The 21,081-nt window shown below is 43.5% G+C and overlaps 1 long non-coding RNA gene across 1 annotated transcript in view; it reads right to left on the reverse strand.

The window, feature by feature from the left end:
- LOC115191475 (uncharacterized) overlaps nt 1–21,081 on the reverse strand; it is a 55,262-nt gene that overhangs the window by 8,160 nt on the left and 26,021 nt on the right. The window lies entirely within an intron of this gene.

Here is a 21,081-nt window from a genome sequence, read left to right on the forward strand (position 1 = left end):
TGCAATTAGAAGGCATCATGTTAATGTTACTACTTAGCTTCGGCTGTTGGAGGTCCTGACGAACCATGTCCAGATAAAACGTCTGGAGTGAAAAAGTTGAATGAAAAAGAGTTGCGTGAGGGAAAAACTAAAAATATAAACGGTAATTAAAAAGTAAAAACCGTAAAGTTGTCAGGTAGCAAAGTAAGGTTGGCAACAAAATCGCACAGCAGCACGTAAACAAGTCTACATAAAACTGTTCCATGAAAATGCGCCTATAAAAATAACTTGCACGCAGATATGTAGAAACTCACCAGCTGCCTCAAAATGTCAAAATGATGTACTATTTACTCCATACATTTTCCCTGACACCCAAAAGTACTCGTTACATTTTGAATGATTAGCAGGACAGGAAAATGGTCTAAATCATACTCTTATCAAGAGAACATCCCTAGTCGTCCCTACTGCCTCTGATCTGGAGGACTCACTGTACACATGCTTCATTTGTAAATGATGACTGAGTGATGGAGTGTTCTCCTGGCTATCTGTAAATGATGTCTGAGTGTTGGAGTGTGGCCCTGGGTATCTGTAAATGATGTCTGAGTGTTGTAGTGTGCCCCAGGCTATCTGTAAATGATGTCTGAGTGTTGGAGTGTGCCCCTGGCTATCTGTAAATTATGCCTGAGTGTTGGAGTGTTCCTCTGGCAATCTGTAAATGATGTCTGAGTGTTGGAGTGTGCCCCTGGCTGTCTGTAAATTATGTATGAGTGTTGGAGTGTGCCCCTGGCTATCTGTAAATGATTTATGAGTGTTGGAGTGTGTCCCTGGCTATCAGTAAATGATGTCTGAGTGTTGGAGTGTGCCCCTGGCTATCTGTAAATTATGTCTGAGTGTTGGAGTGTGCACCTGGATATCTGTAAAAGATGTCTGTGTTGGAGTGTGCCCCTGGCTATCTGTAAATTATGTCTGAATGTTGAAGTGTGCCCCTGGCTATCTGTAAATGATGTCTAAGTGTGGGAGTGTTCTCCTGGTTATCTGTAAATAAAAAATAAAAATGGTGCCATCTGTTTTGCTTAACCTGTTGAGGATCTTATCCCGATCTTATCCCGGTATTGGGATTCATTGTCATGTGACCATGGCGGGGAATTCAAAACTGCAAGAGTAATCATTTCAAAAAATCAAATAATCAACTATTTTCCTCCATTTGAAAGATATATCTCCTAAATCTAACCACGCTGTCCGATTTTCAGAGGCATTACGGAGAATGCATAAAGTTAGGTTATGTGAGGAGAGTACATTGACAATAGCTGCGTGTAATGTTTAGCCAATTCAAAGAAGGGCATCAACAGACAGAAAACTAGCTAGAATTATGCACTTACCTTTGACAATCTGCATCAGATGACACTCATAGGACATTATGTTATACAATACATGCATTTTTAGTTCCATCAAGTTCATATTTATATCCAAAAACAGCATTTACAGTCGCGGTGAAATTCAGAATTTTTTTCGGCTCGAATGCACCCAGTGAATCCAGCATTACAAATCACGGAATTACTATTCGAAAACATTGGTAAATTATAATATTGTCATTCAAAGAATAATATATTATCATCTCGTAATTGCTACCGAAGGGCCAGATCTCAAAATAACTTTACTGGGAAATCACATTTTGTATAAACTGGGTACTATGCTAACAACAATAAGCTATATGCTAAGCTAAGCTAAGCTATACCGTTAGCATTAGCATCATCTAATATCGATAATAACATTCTAAATATCCCCTTACCTTTGATTATCTCCATCAGAAGGCGCTGCCAGAGATCCCAGGTCCAGAACAAATGTGGTTTCTTTTGACAAAGTTCATAATTTATGTCCAAATAGTTAGCGTTCAGTAGGCTCCCACAAAATGAGGTGGGCAGTGTAAAGTCACGTCGAAAAACTAAAGAAAACCTAGTAAATAATCTATTTACGTTTGTTTAAACATGTCAAACGTTGTTTAGCACTAATCTTTTGTTCCATTTTTAACGTGAAACATCAGTAAACATCAGTAATATTTTCACACAACCTATCAAGTGTCTAGAATAAACGATAATGACAAAGGCACTCTTCTCAGATTCATGCGCAGGCGCAAAAAATGAAGTGATGACGTGTCAACTTGTAAGCTTTCTAATTCGGTGTGTATTTATCACAGATGCTTCAAACAACTTTCTAAAGATCGTTGACATCTAGTGGAAGCAGTAGGAGTTGCGAACTGAATCCTTTCTCACTGTGGTATCTTTAAAACAATGACACTAAATAGTACAGTCACAAAATTCTCTTTTTTTTAAATCTATTTTTCACAGGTTTTTGCCTGCAATATGAGTTTTGTTATACTTACAGACACCATTCAAACTGTTTTAGAAAATTCAGAGTGTTTTCTATCCGAATGTGTTAATAATATGCATATCCTAGCTTCTGAGTTGGTGTAGGAGGCAGTTAAAAATGGGCACATATTTCTTTCAAAATTCTCAATACTGCCCCCGTGGCCCGTAGAGGTTAATATAAGAAATTTGAAATTATTAATATTTTAGCAATTACATTTACTTATGATCCCTAAGTATATTTAAAACCAAATACTTTTAGACTTTTACTCAAGTAGAATTTTACTGGGTGACTTTCACTTTTACTTGAGTAATTTTCTTATAAGGTATCTTTACTTTTACTCTTTACTATTAAAAACATTGCGAACACTGTCACGATTGTCGTCTGGAATGGAGGACCAAAACGCAGGAATGTGGATGCTCATCTTGATATTTATTTTAAACCAAGAAAACACCAAAAAACAACAAAACGAAATGCACAAACAACAAAACAGCCTTGTCAGGCTCACACACGCAAAACAAGAAACAATCTCCCACAAACACTAACCCAAACAATTACCCATATATAGGACTCTCAATCAGAGGCAACGAGAAAGCACCTGCCTCCAATTGAGAGTCCAACCCCCCATTAACCTAAACATATTAATACAACAAACCCGAAAGAACATAGAAATACCAAAACATAGAACATAGACCAAAACCCCGGAAATAATAAATCAAACACCCTACTACATAATACACCACCCCGAACCACATAAAACAAATACCCTCTGCCACGTCCTGACCAAACTACAATAACAAATGACCTTTATACTGGTCAGGACGTGACAAACACTCAAAGGAGTGCACACATAGGAGGTGCCCCTTTTGAAATAAAATCATGGCAGACATCAACACCATCATCCTGGAAACCCTAGACCCACTCCAATTCGCATACCGCCCCAACAGATCCACAGATGACGCAATCCCAATCGCACTCCACACTGCCCTTTCCCACCTGGACAAAAGGAACAGCTACGTGAGAATGCTGTTCATTGACTACAGCTCAGCGTTCCACACCATAGTGATCACAAAGCTCATCACTAAGCTAAGGACCCTGGGACTAAACACCTCCCTCTGCAACTGGATTATGGACTTCCTGACGGGCCGCTATGGTGGAAAAAAATAATATTTAGATTAGACATGCTATGTTATATTAACCTTAGAGAATTGTCTCTTGATATGTCTAGTATTTCTTTGCTAATTCAGGCTTGTCTTTGTGTGACTTAGTCACATGGGAGTATAGCTAAGAGCCGTTTGGGTTACGACCGCAGGGTGTGACACATCCCGTTTCAGTACTATCTGAAGGAAGTCATCTCTATAGAAACGGGAAGTGAGCCCTCGTCAACGTCAGCAATCTTAACAGACAAGCTTTTCTATATTCTGTTCCACCCCTGTTTCTACACATCTGCTAACTGTCATATAGAGAAGAGGAAGTACTTTTTATAAAAGGAGTGGGATCGGTTAACTGCTCCATTGTTGTAAATCATATAATTAAATAGTTGTTTGAAGGAATCGGCAGTCTCTTTTCCTTTCTGGTTAGAATTTATACGACACCGCCCCCAGGTGATAAGAGTAGGCAACAACACATCTGCCACGCTGATCCTCAACACGGGGACCCCTCAGGGGTGCATGCTCAGTCCCCTCCTGTACTCCCTGTTCACCCACGACTGCGTGGCCAGGCACGACTCCAACACCATCATTAAGTTTGCTGACGACAGAACGGTGGTAGGTCTGATCACTGACAATGATGAGACAGCCTATAGGAAGGTCAGAGACCTGACAGTGTGGTGCCAGGACAACAACCTCTCCCTCAATTTTAGCAAGACAAAGGAGCTGATAGTGGACTACAGGAAAAGGAGGGCCGAACAGGACCTCATTAACATCGACAGGGCTGAAGTGGAGCGGGTCAAGACTTTCAAGTTCCTTGGTGTTCACATCACCAACAAACTAACATGGTCCAAACACACCAAGAAAGTAGTGAAGAGGGTACCACAACGCCTTTTCCCCCTCAGCAGACTGATCAGATCCTCTTAAAGTTCTACAGCTGCACCATCGAGAGCATCCTGACCGGTTGCATCACCGCCTGTCATGACAACTGCTCTGCATCTGACCGTAAGGCACTACAGAGGGTAGTGCCTATGGCCCAGTACAAGCGGTACCGGAGCACCAAGTCTAGGTCCAAGAAGCTTCTAAACAGCTTCTACCCCCATAGCTATAAGACTGCTGAACAATTAATCAAATGGCCACCTGGACTATTTACAATGACCCCCCTTTGTTTTGTACACTGCTGCTAATCACTGTTTATTATCTATGCATAGTCACTTCGCCCCTACCTACATGTACAAATGACCTTGACTAACCTGTATCCCCACACATATGACCTTGACTAACTAACCTGCACCCCTGCACATTGACTCCTACCTTTTTCTTATTTTTTTTTTTTACATTATTTTATTTAGTAAATATTTTCTTAACTCTATTTTCTTAAAACTGCATTGTTGGTTAAGGCCTTGTAAGTTAATATTTCATTAGTTTACATTTACATTTTAGTCATTTAGCAGACGCTCTTATCCAGAGCGACTTACAGTAGTGAATACATACATATCATACATTTCATTTTCATTTCATGCATTTTTTTTTTTGTTTGTTTTTGTACTGGCCCCCCGTGGGAAACGAACCCACAACCCTGGCATTGCACACTCCATGCTCTACCAACTGAGCCACAGGGAAGGCCCTGTGGAAGTTTTGAGGAGGCATTGAATGGTTGCTACATATATTTCATATATATATCTTTTTTTCATGTTTTTTTTATTTTAGGCTTTTTTATTTCATATTTTTATATTTTTTATTTTATAATAATAAAAAATGTAAAACTTTTTTGGTTACTACATGATTTCAAATTTGTTATTTCATAGTTTTGATGTCTTCACTATTATTCTACATTGTAGAAAATAGTCCAAATAAAGTAAACCCCTGGAATGACTAGGGTGTGTCCAATCTGTTGACTGGTACTGTATGAACACTAGTATTCAGACATTACTCAGTCAGCAATGTCTGGTTGATCCATATTATATAGTGGGGCAAAAAAGTATTTAGTCAGCCACCAATTGTGCAAGTTCTCCCACTTAAAAAGATGAGAGAGGCCTGTAATTTTCATCATACTTCATAAATACTTATTTTCCACCATAATTTGCAAATAAATTAATTAAAAATCCTACAATGTGATTTTCTGGATTTTTTTTTTTGTTGTCATTTTTTGTCATCTGTCATTTTGTCTGTCATAGTTGACGTGTACCTATGATGAAAATTACAGGCCTCTCTCATCTTTTTAAGTGGGAGAACTTGCACAATTGGTGGCTGACTAAATACTTTTTTGCCCCACTGTATAATCAATGGTTTTCTAAATAGCTTTTGTGTGATTGTAAAGTACCACATACATTGGGCCATAGTATATGGCAGTTCTAGTTGAATACATCAATGTGTTGGACCATAACTAGACAGATAATGTGATGACACAAATGCCCTGTTTATACCTGCCACTCACACGCCATGTCCTTCCTCCTGATCTTGTCCGTTTACAATTATAAAAAAATCGGATCACAACACGTCTTTTCATTGTCTGCACCTGTCTGACACAAACAGAATGTGGACATGACCCGGAAACAGGACGCATGTTAGAACCAGGTTTAAACGGGGTTAGGGAGTACTGGAACCACAGTGTGTCATAACTCAGAGGTTAAGACCACTTTCCCTGTTATCAGATGGCAGCCAATGATACTGCTATCTCTGATCTGGCTGTGCTGCACTGCAGACCAACGAGATACAATTTGAGGACAAAACATTAGGAACATTCCATAACAGACTGACCAGGTGAATCCAGGTGAAAGGTGAAAGATATGATCCCTTATTGATGTCACCTGTTCAATCCACTTCAATCAGTGTAGATGAAGGGGAGGAGACGGGTTAAGTAAGTATTTATATGCCTTGAGACAATTGAGACATGGATTGTGTATGTGTGCCATTCAGAGGGTGAATGTGCAAGACAAAATATTTAAGTGCTTTTGAACGGGGTATGGTAGTAGGTGCCAGGCGCACCGGTTTGAGTGTGTCAAGAACAGCAACGCTACTGAATTTTTCACACTTAACCATTTCCCCATGTGTATCAAGAATGGTCCACCACCCAAAGGACATCCAGCCAACTTGACACAACTGTGGGAAGCATTGGAGTCAACATGGGCCAGCATCCCTGTGGAATGCTTTCAACACCTTGTAGAGTCCATGCCCCGATGAATTGAGGCTGTTCAGAGGGCAAAAGAGGGTACAACTCAATATTAGGAAGGTGTTCCTAATGTTTTGTGCACTCAGAGTGGCACGCTAGACAACACATGTCATCTAAAAACACTGACCCCTAGTGGTCTGAATATTGACTTTGACCTCATGCTCTTTTTATCAACTTCTAAATTAACATATTATTTCCACAGTTTATCAACGTGCGCCCAAGATGTTCCCTTTGTTGATGATACTTGTTATGCTTTATGTTTGAACCAAAAGATTACGTATTACAAAGATTAAGTGAAATGGAAACAATGAAATACTGTCTATTAAATGAAATAGTATTAACCTCAACATACAATATTATGTACAATATGTAGCAATATGATATTGAAAACAACAGCCTAATAAATTCAACATGCTGTAAACTATTGTCTTTTTAACAGTTTCACTTTGTCATCCTCATCACCCTAATTACTATGACACACCCCTCTCTATTGTCATTGGTTGCACTAATTGCACTGTTCATCTACATAGCCTGGTTCACACATTCATGACATCACCCTGAAGAAGACACAGTGATGTTGAAACGGTGGTTTATCCAATAAATTACTGGAAGCCTTTATATAGTGTGTGACGCTTTTTTACATTTTTATTGCAGACACAGATTGCCCCTTTAAGGGATAACACGTTGACACAGATTGCCCCTTTAAGGGATAACACGTTGACACAGATTGCCCCTTTAAGGGATAACACGTTGACACAGATTGCCCCTTTAAGGGATAACACGTTGACACGGATTGCCCCTTTAAGGGATAACACGTTGACACGGATTGCCCCTTTAAGGGATAACACGTTGACACAGATTGCCCCTTTAAGGGATAACACGTTGACACAGATTGCCCCTTTAAGGGATAACACGTTGACACAGATTGCCCCTTTAAGGGATAACACGTTGACACAGATTGCCCCTTTAAGGGATAACACGTTGACACAGATTGCCCCTTTAAGGGATAACACGTTGACACGGATTGCCCCTTTAAGGGATAACACGTTGACACGGATTGTGATGCTTAGTCCTGTGTAGCTCAGTTGGTAGAGCATGGTGCTTAAAGTGGCAGGGTTGTGGGTTCAATTCCCACGGGGGACCAGTACAAAAAAAAACATCAGTGAAATATATATACTCAGTACTGTAAGTTGCTCTGGATAAGAACATCTGCTAAAATGTAATCAAAGCCTTAAATGTTCCGTTTGCAGTATGAACAGCTGAGAAAATGGGTCCCCTCAGGAAGCAGGTTAAAGCACTCCGAACACACCTGGTGACCACAAGGTCTGAACAATACGAAGACTTTCCCTTAAGTTTTCAGACAGATGTCACAGGTAGGATCCTGCTCAACCATCCCCTCATCCTCCAGTCCTGCTGACGCCTCCACTCCTGCTGCTGACGCCTCCACTCCTGCTGCTGATGCCTCCACTCCACCTGCTGACGCCTCCACTCATCCTGCTGACACCTCCAGTCCTGCTGCTGACGCCTCCACTCCTCCTGCTGACACCTCCACTCCTGCTGCTGACGCCTCCACTCCAGCTGCTGACGCCTCCACTCCTCCTGCTGACGCCTGCACTCCTGCTGCTGACGCCTCCACTCCTCCTGCTGATGCCTCCACTCCTCCTGCTGACGCCTCCAGTCCTACTTCCCAACCATCCACTCCTGCTGCTGATGCCTCCAGTCCTCCTGCTGACGCCTCCAGTCCTCCTGCTGACGCCTCCAGTCCTCCTGCTGCTGACGCCTCCACTCCTGCTGCTGACGCCTCCAGTCCTCCTGCTGACGCCTCCTGCTGCTGACGCCTCCACTCCTGTATAACACAGTATAATACATATTATTAACTGGGTGGTTTGAGCCCTGAATGCTAATTGGAAGACAGCAGTGGTATGTCAGACCTTATACTACGGGTATGACAAAATGTTTATTTGTACTGCTCTAATTACATAGTATAACACTTAGCATAAAACAGTAACACGGTAACACAGGGTAACACAGTGTAACACATAGTAACACATAGTAACACAGCAACACAGTAACACACAGTAACACGGTAATACACATTTCCTTTCTTTTTCGGCATCAGACCTGCCTAATTCTCTCTTGAAACAATTTTTGTGTATCTAATTCTCACTTTTTGTGTTTAATTTAATAAATGATACATTGAGTTACCATCTGACTCCAGAGGAATCTCCCCTCAGCAGCCTCCACTGATAGACACACACACACCAGTCTAAATTGCTCTGTAAACATCCCGTCTCACCTTTTTCTCCAGAGCAGCCTCCTCTATAGGGCAGCACTCATGTCCTTTTTGTTGGTTTGAAGTCTGACAGACAACACAAATGGGCTCCTCATCGTTGCTATCTTTAGGGCCAGGTTGATAGGAGGCCTCTCTGAGCGCAATGTGGTCTGACACACCTGCCATTTTCTGCCTCCATTCCCACAGCTTCTGTAAACACTCTTTACATGAGTAGTGGTCACATTTCAGCAGGACGGGAAGGCTGAACACCTCACAACACACCGGACAAAGCAGGTCCTCCTTGGAGAGTGAAGCTTGGCTTGTTGGTTTTGCAGTCATTTGATTCTAGATTCTGTTCCTGCAACCTTACTACCCTAGAATAAAGACTATATATTCTAGATTCTGTTCCTGCAACCTTACTATCCTAGAATAAAGACTATATATTCTAGATTCTGTTCCTGCAACCTTACTATCCTAGAATAAAGACTATATATTATAGATTCTGTTCCTGCAACCTTACTATCCTAGAATAAAGACTATATATTATAGATTCTGTTCCTGCAACCTTACTATCCTAGAATAAAGACTATATATTCTAGATTCTGTTCCTGCAACCTTACTACCCTAGAATAAAGACTATATATTATAGATTCTGTTCCTGCAACCTTACTATCCTAGAATAAAGAGATTATATTCTTGATTCTGTTCCTGCAACCTCACCTCTCTAACTACAAAATGTTTTGTGATCTCAACACCTGTTGTATTCGGTGCACATGACAAATAAACTTTGATTTGATTTGTATGTCCACATTCCTGAATACCTGTCTGCAGATGGACCTGTTTTAGACAGCTTGTTCTCACATGCTTAAAGGGGTCAGTAATGTAGAGAAATCACAGCTTGAGGACATTGTTTTTATTTGATGATAGAAAGTATGTAGTACATGCAGTATGTAGATGTAGTATGCAGTATGTAGATGTAGTATGTAGATGTAGTATGCAGTATGTAGATGTAGTATGCAGTATGTAGATGTAGTATGTAGATGTAGTATGCAGTATGTAGATGTAGTATGTAGATGTAGTATGCAGTACATGTAGTATGTCTAGTAGATGGAATGATGTCTGTCCACTTGGTACTTGAGTTTCACCAAAAATATCAATATGTTAGAGACTCACCAGAAAGATTATTAACAGTGAGGAGTATCATGTTATGATATTTGGTTGAAATTCCCTAAACACAATGTATTGCTAAAAGGATATAATACGTGGACCTTGTTTTATAACGGCATAAATCTGTTTGAGAGGGGCAAGGCTTGGAGAAAGACAATCCGAGGTAGTTCAATTTAAACCATTGTAACGGGCGTCGTAAGGATTCGACCAAGGCGCAGCGGGTTGAGTGCTCATTTTAACTTTTTATTGAACACTTAACAACAAAAACAAGAAAACGAACGAACGAACGCACAGTATTGCAGGCTAAACACAGCTTATGCAAAAACAACAGTTCTGTCAGGTCACAAAATGTACAAAACAGAAAGTAACTACCCACAAACCCCAAAGGAAAACAGGCTGCCTAAGTCTGACTCCCAATCAGCGACAACAATGTACAGCTGTCCCTGATTGAGAGCCATACCAGGCCAAAACAAAGAAATACAAAGCATAGAAAAAAGGACATAGAATGCCCACCCAAATCACACCCTGACCAAACCTAAATAGAGACATAAGAAAGGCTCTCTCAGGTCAGTGCGTGACAACCATTGACAGGACAGTGCTCTGTATCGTTACCAGCAATAACAAACAAGACATTAGACTAGCAAGACAATCATATTCCTAGAGATATGAGAGAATAATACATTATTATCTGAAATGTAACACCAACTAGATTGACCTTCTCTCAGGCACCACTCCGCCCCGGGGACGACTGTACTCTCTGTTGGGTCCGGAGACCAAGGCTATGGAGACCTACATTGAGGACTCCCTAGCTGCAGGGCTCATCCGTCCTTCTGCCTCCCCCGCACAGGCGCAGGGTTTTGTCCTTGGTCATGGTCATGCCCTTTGGCCTTACCAACACCCCTGCTGTGTTCCAGGCTCTGGTTAATGATTTTCTCCGCAACATGTTGAACTGGTTTGTCTTCGTCTACCTCGACGACATCCTCGTCTTCTCCCGTTCCACCCAAGAACACGTGTGCCAAGTCCGACAGGTTCTCCAACGCCTCCTAGAGAACCAGCTTTTTGTGAAAGCAGAGCAGTGCGAATTCCATCGCTCCACCATCCCCTTCCTGGGTTACATCATCACTGCAGGGAGTGTACAGATGGATCCCGGGAAGGTGAGAGCGGTGGTGGATTGGCCCCAGCCTACGTCCAGAGTGCAGCTGCAACGTTTCCTGGGATTTGCCAACTTTTATCGCCGCTTTATCCTGGGTTACAGCACCCTGGCTTCCGCCATTTCTGCACTCACCTCTCCCAAGGTTCCGTTCATGTGGTCCCCTGCTGCTGACCGGGCGTTCCGGGATCTGAAACACCCTTTCACCACAGCTCCCATCTTGGTTCATCCTGACCCGTTCCGCCAGTTCGTGGTGGAGGCCAATGTTTCGGATGTCGGAGTGAGGGCTGTCCTGTCCCAGCGTTCTGCCCTGAACCGATATGAATCGGTGCTGATTTTATAACTGTGGTTTTTTAATGAAAATGTTCAACCTAAAAAGTTAATGTTTCAGAAATGTGTAAAACTGTTTAAAATGAAAAGCATGGGTAGTCAGGTGGCGGAAGATTTTTACATTTGTATTATTTTTTCGTGAGGCGCAGCGTTCTGCCCGTCACCTTCTCCCATCGCCTCCACGCCAAGGAGAGTAACTACGATGTGGGGAATCGTGAGCTTCTCGCAGTGAAGAATGCGTTGGAGGAGTGGAGGCACTGGTTGTAGGGGGCAGAACATCCGTTCATTGTGTGGACAGACCACAAGAACCTGGAATATCTCCGCACAGCCAAACGTCTCAATTCCAGGTAAGCTAGATGGGCCCTGCTTTTTACCCGGTTCAACTTCTCCCTCATACCGACCAGGATCCACGAATGTCAACCCGGATGTGCTGTCACACCCCTATAGCCCCACAGCTACAACCGCGTAACCCGAGACCACCCTTCCCACCTCGTGCCCGGTGACGGCACTCAGCTGTAAATAGGGAAGCAGGTTCGTGAGGCGTAGCATTCCCAGCCGAACCCCAGACGAGGGCCCAGATAACCGGATGTTTGTTCCTGATGCGGTCCGCTCCTCGGTCCTGGAGTGGGCCTACTCCTTCAGGCTTGCCTGCCACCCGGGCTCCCGTTGGACCCTGGCCTTTGTGCGACAACGCTTTTGGTGGCCTATCATGGTTCCTGACGTCTCCGTGTTCGTTGCTGCATTCATGGTCTGTGCGCAGAACAAGACTCCTCGGCAAGCTCCGGCTGGTCTCCTTCAACCTCTGCCTGTCCCTCACTGTCCCTGGTCCCACATATCCCTGGACTTTGTCACGGGTCTCCCTTGTCTGATGGCAACACCGCCATCCTGACAGTAGTGGACCGGTTTTCCAAAGTCGCCCACTTCATTCCTCTCCCCAAGCTACCCTCTGCCAAAGAGATGGCCCAGCTCATGGTGCAGCACGTCTTCCGGATCCATGGACTCCCAGTGGACATGGTCTCCGACTGGGATCCTCAGTTCTTGTTCTGGTTCTGGAAGGCATTCTGCACACTCATTGGATGGTCGGCCAGCCTGTCCTCCGGGTTCCAACCCCAGTCCAACGGCTAGTCGTAGCGAGCCAACCAAGATCTGGAGACAACTCTTCACTTCCTGGTCTTGCCAACCCCACCATCTGAAGCTAGCAACTAGTGTGGGTCGAATACGCCCGCAACACCCTTCCTTGCTCTGCCACGGGTCTCTCGCACTTTGAGTGTTCCCTAGATTATCAGTCCCCGCTCTTCTCTAAGCAAGAGGAAGAGGTTGGCATACCTTCGGACCAGATGTTTTTCTGCCGCTGCCGTCGTACCTGGAAGAGAGACCGGTCTGCCCTTCTCAAGACCACCCCCAGGTATCAACGACAAGCGGACGGCCACCGGACCCCGGCTCCCCGGTATCATCTCGGGCAGAATGTATAGCTGTCCACCCGGGATCTGCCCCTCTGGGTGGAGTCCAGCAAACTTTCCCCCCGGTTTATCGGCTCTTTCCCTATCTCCAAGGTCATTAACCCCTCTGCTGTTCGTCTTCTGTTGCCCCATACCCTCCGTATACATCCTACTTTTCATGTGTCTAGAGTCAAACCCATGTCTCACAGCCCTTTGTCTCCTGTTTCCAGGCCCACCCTTCTCCCCTGTCTCATCGATGGCCAACCGGCGTACACGGTGAGGCATCTCCTGAAGGTTCGACCTCAGGGCAGGGGGTTCCAGTACCTGGTTGACTAGGAGGGTTATGGCCCAGAGGAGAGGTGCTGGGTCCCTGCCAGGGACATCCTGGACCCAGGTCTCATCTCGGAGTTCCAACGCCGGCACCCCGGTCAACCTGGTACGCGCCCAGGTAGGACGCCAGGTGGCGCTCCTAGAGGGGGGGTACTGTCACACCCTGATCTGTTTCACCTGTCTTTGTGATTGTCTCCACCTCCCTCCAGGTGTTGCCCATCTTCCCCATTGTCCCCTGTGTACTGTGTATGTATACCTGTGTTCTCTGTATGTTGCCAGTTCGTTTTGTTTCGTCAAGCCTACTATATATTTTTTTGCTCTGCTCCTGTCTCTCGATTGTTCCTGTTTTCTCGTTTTCCCGGTATTGACCATTCTGCCTGCCATGATCCTGAGCCTGCCTGCCGTCCTATACCTTTGCTCCACCTATCTGGATTACGGACCTCTGTCTACCCTGACAATGAGCCTGCCTGCCGTCCTGTACCTTTGCCCCATCTATCTGGATTACTGACCCCTACCTTAAAACCAGATCATTTCAATCTTCAGGATCACTCCCCTCTCGTCAAACAGGAAAAACAACATAGTGTTTGTTAACTCACAACAGACACATAGACACACCCACCAATTTTAAGGAACGGTGACAGGAAATGAGCATTGCATCTTTATGCTATTTCCGAGGCTACATGTGTTTGCACAATAGCCTATCGATTTCATATACACTGCCTTCAGAAAGTATTCACACCCCTTGACCCATAGTGTCAAAGCAAAATAATGTTTTAGACATTTTTACAAATTAATAAAAAATGAAATGCTGAAATGTCTTCAGTCAATAAGCATTCAACATGGACCGACATGGACTCAGTCTGTGTGCAATAATAGTGTTTAACATGATTTTTGAATGACTATCTGATCTCGTTACCCCACACATACAATTATCTGTAAGGTCCCTCAGTGGAGCAGTGAATTTCCAACACAAATTCAACCACAAAGACAAGGGAGGATTTCCAGTGCCTTGCAAAGAAGGGCACCTGTTTTTTATTTTATTTTATTTCACCTTTAGTTAACCAGGTAGGCAAGTTGAGAACAAGTTCTCATTTACAACTGCGACCTGACCAAGATAAAGCAAAGCAGTTCGACACAAACAACAAGACAGAGTTACACATGGAGTAAAACAAACATACAGTCAATAATACAGTAGAAAAATAAGTCTATATACAATGTGAGCAAATGAGGTGAGATAAGGGAGGTAAAGGCAAAAAAGGCCATGGTGGTGAAGTAAATACAATATAGCAAGTAAAACACTGGAATGGTAGATTTGTAGTGGAACAAAGTGCAAAGTAGAAATAGAAATAATGGGGTGCAAAGGAGCAAAATAAATAAAATAAATAAATACAGTAGTGGAAGAGGTAGTTGTTTGGGCTAAATTATAGATGGGCTATGTACAGGTGCAGTGATCTGTGAGCTGCTCTGACAGCTGGTGCTTAAAGCTAGTGAGGGAGATAAGTGTTTCCAGTTTCAGAGATTTTTGTAGTTCGTTCCAGTCATTGGCAGCAGAGAACTGGAAGGAGAGACGGCCAAAGGAGGAATTGGCTTTGGGGGTGACTAGAGAGATATACCTGCTGGAGCGCGTGCTACAGGTGGGTGCTGCTATGGTGACCAGTGAGCCGAGATAAGGGGGGACTTTACCTAGCAGGGTCTTGTAGATGAGCGTACAGGTCGCAGTGGTGGGTAGTATATGGGGCTTTGGTGACAAAGCGGATGGCACTGTGATAGACTGCATCCAGTTTATTGAGTAGGGTATTGGAGGCTATTTTGTAAATGATGTCGCCGAAGTCGAGGATCGGTAGGATGGTCAGTTTTACGAGGGTATGTTTGGCAGCATGAGTGAAGGATGCTTTGTTGCGAAATAGGAAGCCAATTCTAGATTTAACTTTAGATTGGAGATGTTTGATGTGAGTCTGGAAGGAGAGCTTACAGTCTAACCAGACACCTAGGTATTTGTAGTTGTCCACATATTCTAAGTAACGGGCAGGTGCGGGCAGCGATCGGTTGAAGAGCATGCATTTAGTTTTACTTGTATTTAAGAGCAGTTGGAGGCTATGGAGGGAGAGTTGTATGGCATTGAAGCTCGTCTGGAGGGTTGTTAACACAGTGTCCAAAGAAGGGCCAGAAGTATACAGAATGGTGTCGTCTGCGTAGTGGATCAGAGACTCACCAGCAGCAAGAGCGACATCATTGATGTATACAGAGAAAAGAGTTGGCCCAAGAATTGAACCCTGTGGCACCCCCATAGAGACTACCAGAGGCCCGGACAACAGGCCCTCCGATTTGACACGTTGAACTCTATCAGAGAAGTAGTTGGTGAACCAGGCGAGGCAATCATTTGAGAAACCAAGGCGATTGAGTCTGCCGATGAGGATGTGGTGATTGACAGAGTCGAAAGCCTTGGCCAGGTCAATGAATACGGCAGCACAGTATTGTTTCTTATCGATGGCGGTTACGATATCGTTTAGGACCTTAAGCGTGGCTGAGGTGCACCCATGACCAGCTCTGAAACCAGATTGCATAGCAGAAGAAGAAGGTGCGCTGGGATTCAAAATGGTCGGTAATTTGTTTGTTGACTTGGCTTTCGAAGACCTTAGAAAGGCAGGGTAGGATAGATATAGGTCTATAGCAGTTTGGGTCAAGAGTGTCCCCTCCTTTGAAGAGGGGGATGACAGCAGCTGCTTTCCAATCTTTTGGAATCTCCGACGACACGAAAGAGAGGTTGAACAGGCTAGTAATAGCGGTTGCAACAGTTTCGGCAGAACATTTTAGAAAGAAAGGGTCCAGATTGTCTAGCTCGGCTGATTTGTTGGGGTCCAGATTTCGCAGCTCTTTCAGAACATATGCTAACTGGATTTGGGAGAAGGAGAAATGGGGAAGGCTTGGGCGAGTAGGCTCTCCGAGTAGGCTCTGTCACGGAGGCTCTCCGCACTGCTAAAGCTAACTCTCTCTCCTCTGCTCTCATCCTTCTAGACCTATCTGTTGCCTTTGATACTGTGAACCATCAGATCCTCCTCTCCACCCTCTCCGAGTTGGGCATCTCCGGCGCGGCTCACTCTTGGATTGCGTCCTAGCTGATAGGTCGCTCCTACCAGGTTGCGTGGTGAGAATCCGTTTCCGCACCACGTGCTCTCACCACTGGTGTCCCCCAGGGCTCAGTTGTAGAAACTCTCCTATTCTCGCTATACACCAAGTCACTTGGCTCTGTCATATCCTCACATGGTCTCTCCTATCATTGATACGCAGACGACACACAATTAATCTTCTCCTTTCCCCCTTCTGATAACCAGGTGGCGAATCGCATCTCTGCATGTCTGGCAGACATATCAGTGTGGATGACGGATCACCACCTCAAGCTGAACCTCGGCAAGACGGAGCTGCTCTTCCTCCCGGGGAAGGACTGCCCGTTCTATGATCTCGCCATCACGGTTGACAACTCCATTGTATCCTCCTCCCAGAGTGCTAAGAGCCTTGGCGTGACCCTGGACAACACCCTGTCGTTCTCCGCTAACATCAAGGCGGTGACCCGATCCTGTAGGTTCATGCTCTACAACATTCGCAGAGTACAACCCTGCCTTACACAGGAAGCGGCGCAGGTCCTAATCCAGGCACTTGTCATCTCCCGTCTGGATTACTGCAATTTGCTGTTGGCGGGGCTCCCTGCCTGTGCCATTAAACCCCTACAACTCATCCAGAATGCCGCAGCCCGTCTGGTGTTCAACCTTCCCAAGTTCTCTCACGTCACCCCGCTCCTCCGCACACTCCACTGGCTTCCAGTTGAAACTCGCATCTGCTACAAGACCATGGTGCTTGCCTACGGAGCTGTGAGGGGAACGGCACCTCCGTACCTTCAGGCTCTGATCAGTCCCTACACCCAAAGAAGGGCACTGCGTTCATCCACCTCTGGCCTGCTCACCTCCCTACTTCTGCGGAAGCACAGTTCCCGCTCAGCCCAGTCAAAACTGTTCGCTGCTCTGGCACCCCAATGGTGGACCAAGCTCCCTCACGACGCCAGGACAGCGGAGTCAATCACCACCTTCCGGAGACACCTGAAACCCCACCTCTTTAAGGAATACCTGGGATAGGATTAAGTAATCCTTCTAACCCCCCCCTTCCCTCCCCCCCAAAAAAGATATAGATGTACTATTGTAAAGTGATTGTTCCACTGGATATCATAACGTAAATGCACCAATTTGTAAGTCGCTCTGGATAAGAGCGTCTGCTAAATGACGTAAATGTAAATGTAAATTTTATCAACGTTTATGAGTATTTTTGTAAATTGATGTGCACATTCACCGGCCGTTTTGGTGGGAATACATTTTCTGAACATCACGCGCCAATATAATATGTTTTTTTTGGATATAAATATGAACTTTATCGAGCAACACATACATGTATTGTGTAACATGAAGTCCTATGCGTGCCACCTGATGAAGATCATCAAAGGTTAGTGAATATTTTAGCTGAATTTTTGGTTTTTGTGATTCATGTCCTTGCTTGGAAAATGGCTGTGTGGTTTTTCTTGTGAAGTTTATCCTGTTGTGGACAGACGTTCCGCTAGCGGAACCCCGTTCCACCAGCGGGACCCCTAGCCAACAGCCAATGGGATCGCATGGCGCGAAATACAAAAACAGCTAAAATACCACAATTCAGTTCTGTCAAACAATCAACTATTTTACACCATTTTAAAGATAAGACTCTCGTTAATCTAACCACGTTGTCCGATTTCAGAAAGGCTTTACAGCGAAAGCAAAATATTAGATTATGTTAGGAGCCAGCCATTTTCCAAGCAAGGGTATATGTCACAGAAACCAAAAACACAGCTAAATTATGCACTAACTTTTGACGATCTTCATCAGATGACACTCCTAGGACATTATGTTATACAATACATGTATGTTTTGTTCAATCAAGTTCATATTTATATCCAAAAACAGCTTTTTACATTGGCGCGTGATGTTCAGAAAATGTATTCCCACCACAAACTTCCGGTGAATTTACAAAAATACTCTTCATAAAGGTTGACAAAAAACATAACAATTATTTTAAGAATTATAGATACACAACTCCTTTATGCAATCGCTGTGTCAGATTGTAAAATAGCTTTTCGGCAAAAGCACATTTTTCAATATTCTGAGTACATAGCTCAGCCATCACGGCTAGCTATTCAGACACCCGCCAAGTTTGGGGCAACATAAACTCAGAATTAGTATTAGAATTATTGTATTACCTTTGCTGATCTTCGTCAGAATGCACTCCCAGGACTGCTACTTCCACAAGAAATTTTGTTTTTGTTCAAAATAATCCATAGTTATGTCCAAATACTTCCGTTTTGTTCGTGCGTTCAGGTCACTATCCAAAGGGTAACGCACAATTCGAGACACAAAAAGTCAAAATGTTCCATTACCGTACTTAGAAGCATGTCAAACGCTGTTTAAAATCAATTTTTATGGTATTTTTAATGTAAAATAGCGATAATATTCCAACCGGACAATAGTGTATTAATTCAAGGAGGAAAAGAAAAAAACTGCGTGCTCACGGGAACATGCATATCCCATCTCTTTGTCCTCAGGAAGACCACTGAGAAACTGAGCTACTATACTCTGGCCAGAGACAGGAGAAGGCTCAATCCGCTTTCTGAAGGCTTTAGACAGCCAATGGAAGCCTTAGAAAGTGCAACTTAACCCCACAGATACTGTAGTTTCCATAAAGAATCAAAAGAACTACAATTCTGACATTCCACTTTCTGCTTGGAATCTTCTCAGGTTTCTGCCTGCCATATGAGTTCTGTTATACTCACAGACACCATCCAAACAGTTTTAGAAACTTCAGAGTGTTTTCTATCCAAATCTACTAATAATATGCATTTTGTCGTTTCTGGGCAAGAGTAGTAACCAGTTTAAATCGGGTACGTTTTTCATCCGTCTGTGAAAATACTGCCCCCTATCCTATACAGGTTATGTCCTAACATAATCTAATTTTATGCTTTCGCAGTATAGCCTTTTTGAAATTGGACAATGTGGTCAGATTAACGAGAAGTTTATCTTCAAAATGTTGTAAAATAGTCGATTGTTTTAGAAAATGAAATTATGAGATTTTTGCTCAGTATATAGCATTTCTGCTATTTCACTGGCTGTTGAATAGTGTGTCCCGCAGGTGGGACGGTCACCTAGCCCAGAGAAGTTATTAACCTCTCTTGGGTAGGGGGCAGTATTTTCACGTCCGGATAAAAAACGTACCCGATTTAATCGACCGGGAGATGTTGTTTTCGTTCAAACACTGAAAATAGAAAATGGTGTCTTCACGTGCATGCGCGCGCCCGTGTCATTGTTCTCAGATCGACCACTATCGAAAACCCCTACTGTTTTTCAGCCAGGGACTGCAGAGTCATCATTCCCCATTCTGGCACCTTCTGAGAGCCTATGGGAGCCTTAGAAAATGTCACGTTACAGCAGAGATCCTCTATTTCGATAAAGAGGCTATAGAAGGCCAAGAAATGGTCAGACATGGCACTTCCTGTTTGGAATCTTCTCAGGTTTTGGCCTGCCATATGAGTTCTGTTATACTCACAGACACCATTCAAACAGTTTTTGAAACTTTAGGGTGTTTTCTATCCAAATCAAACAATTATATGCATATTCTAGTTTCTGGGCAGGAGTAATAAACAGATTAAATCGGTTACGTTTTTTATCCAAAATTGAAAATTCTGCCCCCTAGATGTAAGAAGTTAATCAGCGTTTGACATGCTTCGAAGTACGGTAATGGAATATTTTGACATTTTTTGTCACGACATGCGCGTCACCGTTCGGATAGGGACCTGAACGCACAGACAAAACAGAGGATATTTGAAGATAACTATGGATTATTTTGAACCAAAACAACATTTGTGGTTGAAGTAGAAGTCCTGGGAGTGCATTCTGACGAAGAACAGCAAAGGTAATCCAATTTTTCTTATATTAATTCTGAGTTTAGTGAACGCCAAACTTGGTGGGTGTCAAATTAGCTAGCCCGTGATGGCGAGCTATCTACTCAGAATATTGCAAAATGTGCTTTTGCCGAAAAGCTATTTTAAAATCTGACACCGCGATTGCATAAAGGAGTTCTGTATCTATAATTCTTAAAATAATTGTTATGTTTTTTGTGAACGTTTATTTTGAGTAATTTAGTAAATTCACCGGAAGTTTTCGGTATGTTTGCTAGTTCTGAACGTCTCATGCTAATGTAAAAAGCTGGGTTTTGATATAAATATGAACTTGATTGAACAAAACAGGCATATATTGTATAACATAATGTCCTAGGAGTGTCATCTGATGAAGATCATCAAAGGTTAGTGCTGCATTTAGCTGTGGTTTTGGTTTTTGTGACATTATATGCTAGCTTGAAAAATGGGTGTGTGATTATTTCTGGCTGGGTACACTCCTGACATAATCTAATGTTTTGCTTTCGTTGTAAAGCCTTTTTGAAATCGGACAATGTGGTTAGATTAACGAGAGTCTTGTCTTTAAAATGGTGTAAAATAGTCATATGTTTGAGAAATTGAAGTTATAGCATTTTTAAGGTTTTTGAATTTCGCGCCACTCGATTCCACTGGCTGTTGACTAGGTGGGACGATTTCGTCCCACATACCCGAGAGAGGTTAAAGAACAAAATAAGCAAACACGTTTGGTGTTCACCAAACATCATGTGGG

The sequence above is a fragment of the Salmo trutta genome, chromosome 4 (genome assembly GCF_901001165.1).
Source record: "Salmo trutta chromosome 4, fSalTru1.1, whole genome shotgun sequence".
Classification (NCBI taxonomy): Eukaryota; Metazoa; Chordata; class Actinopteri; order Salmoniformes; family Salmonidae; genus Salmo; species Salmo trutta.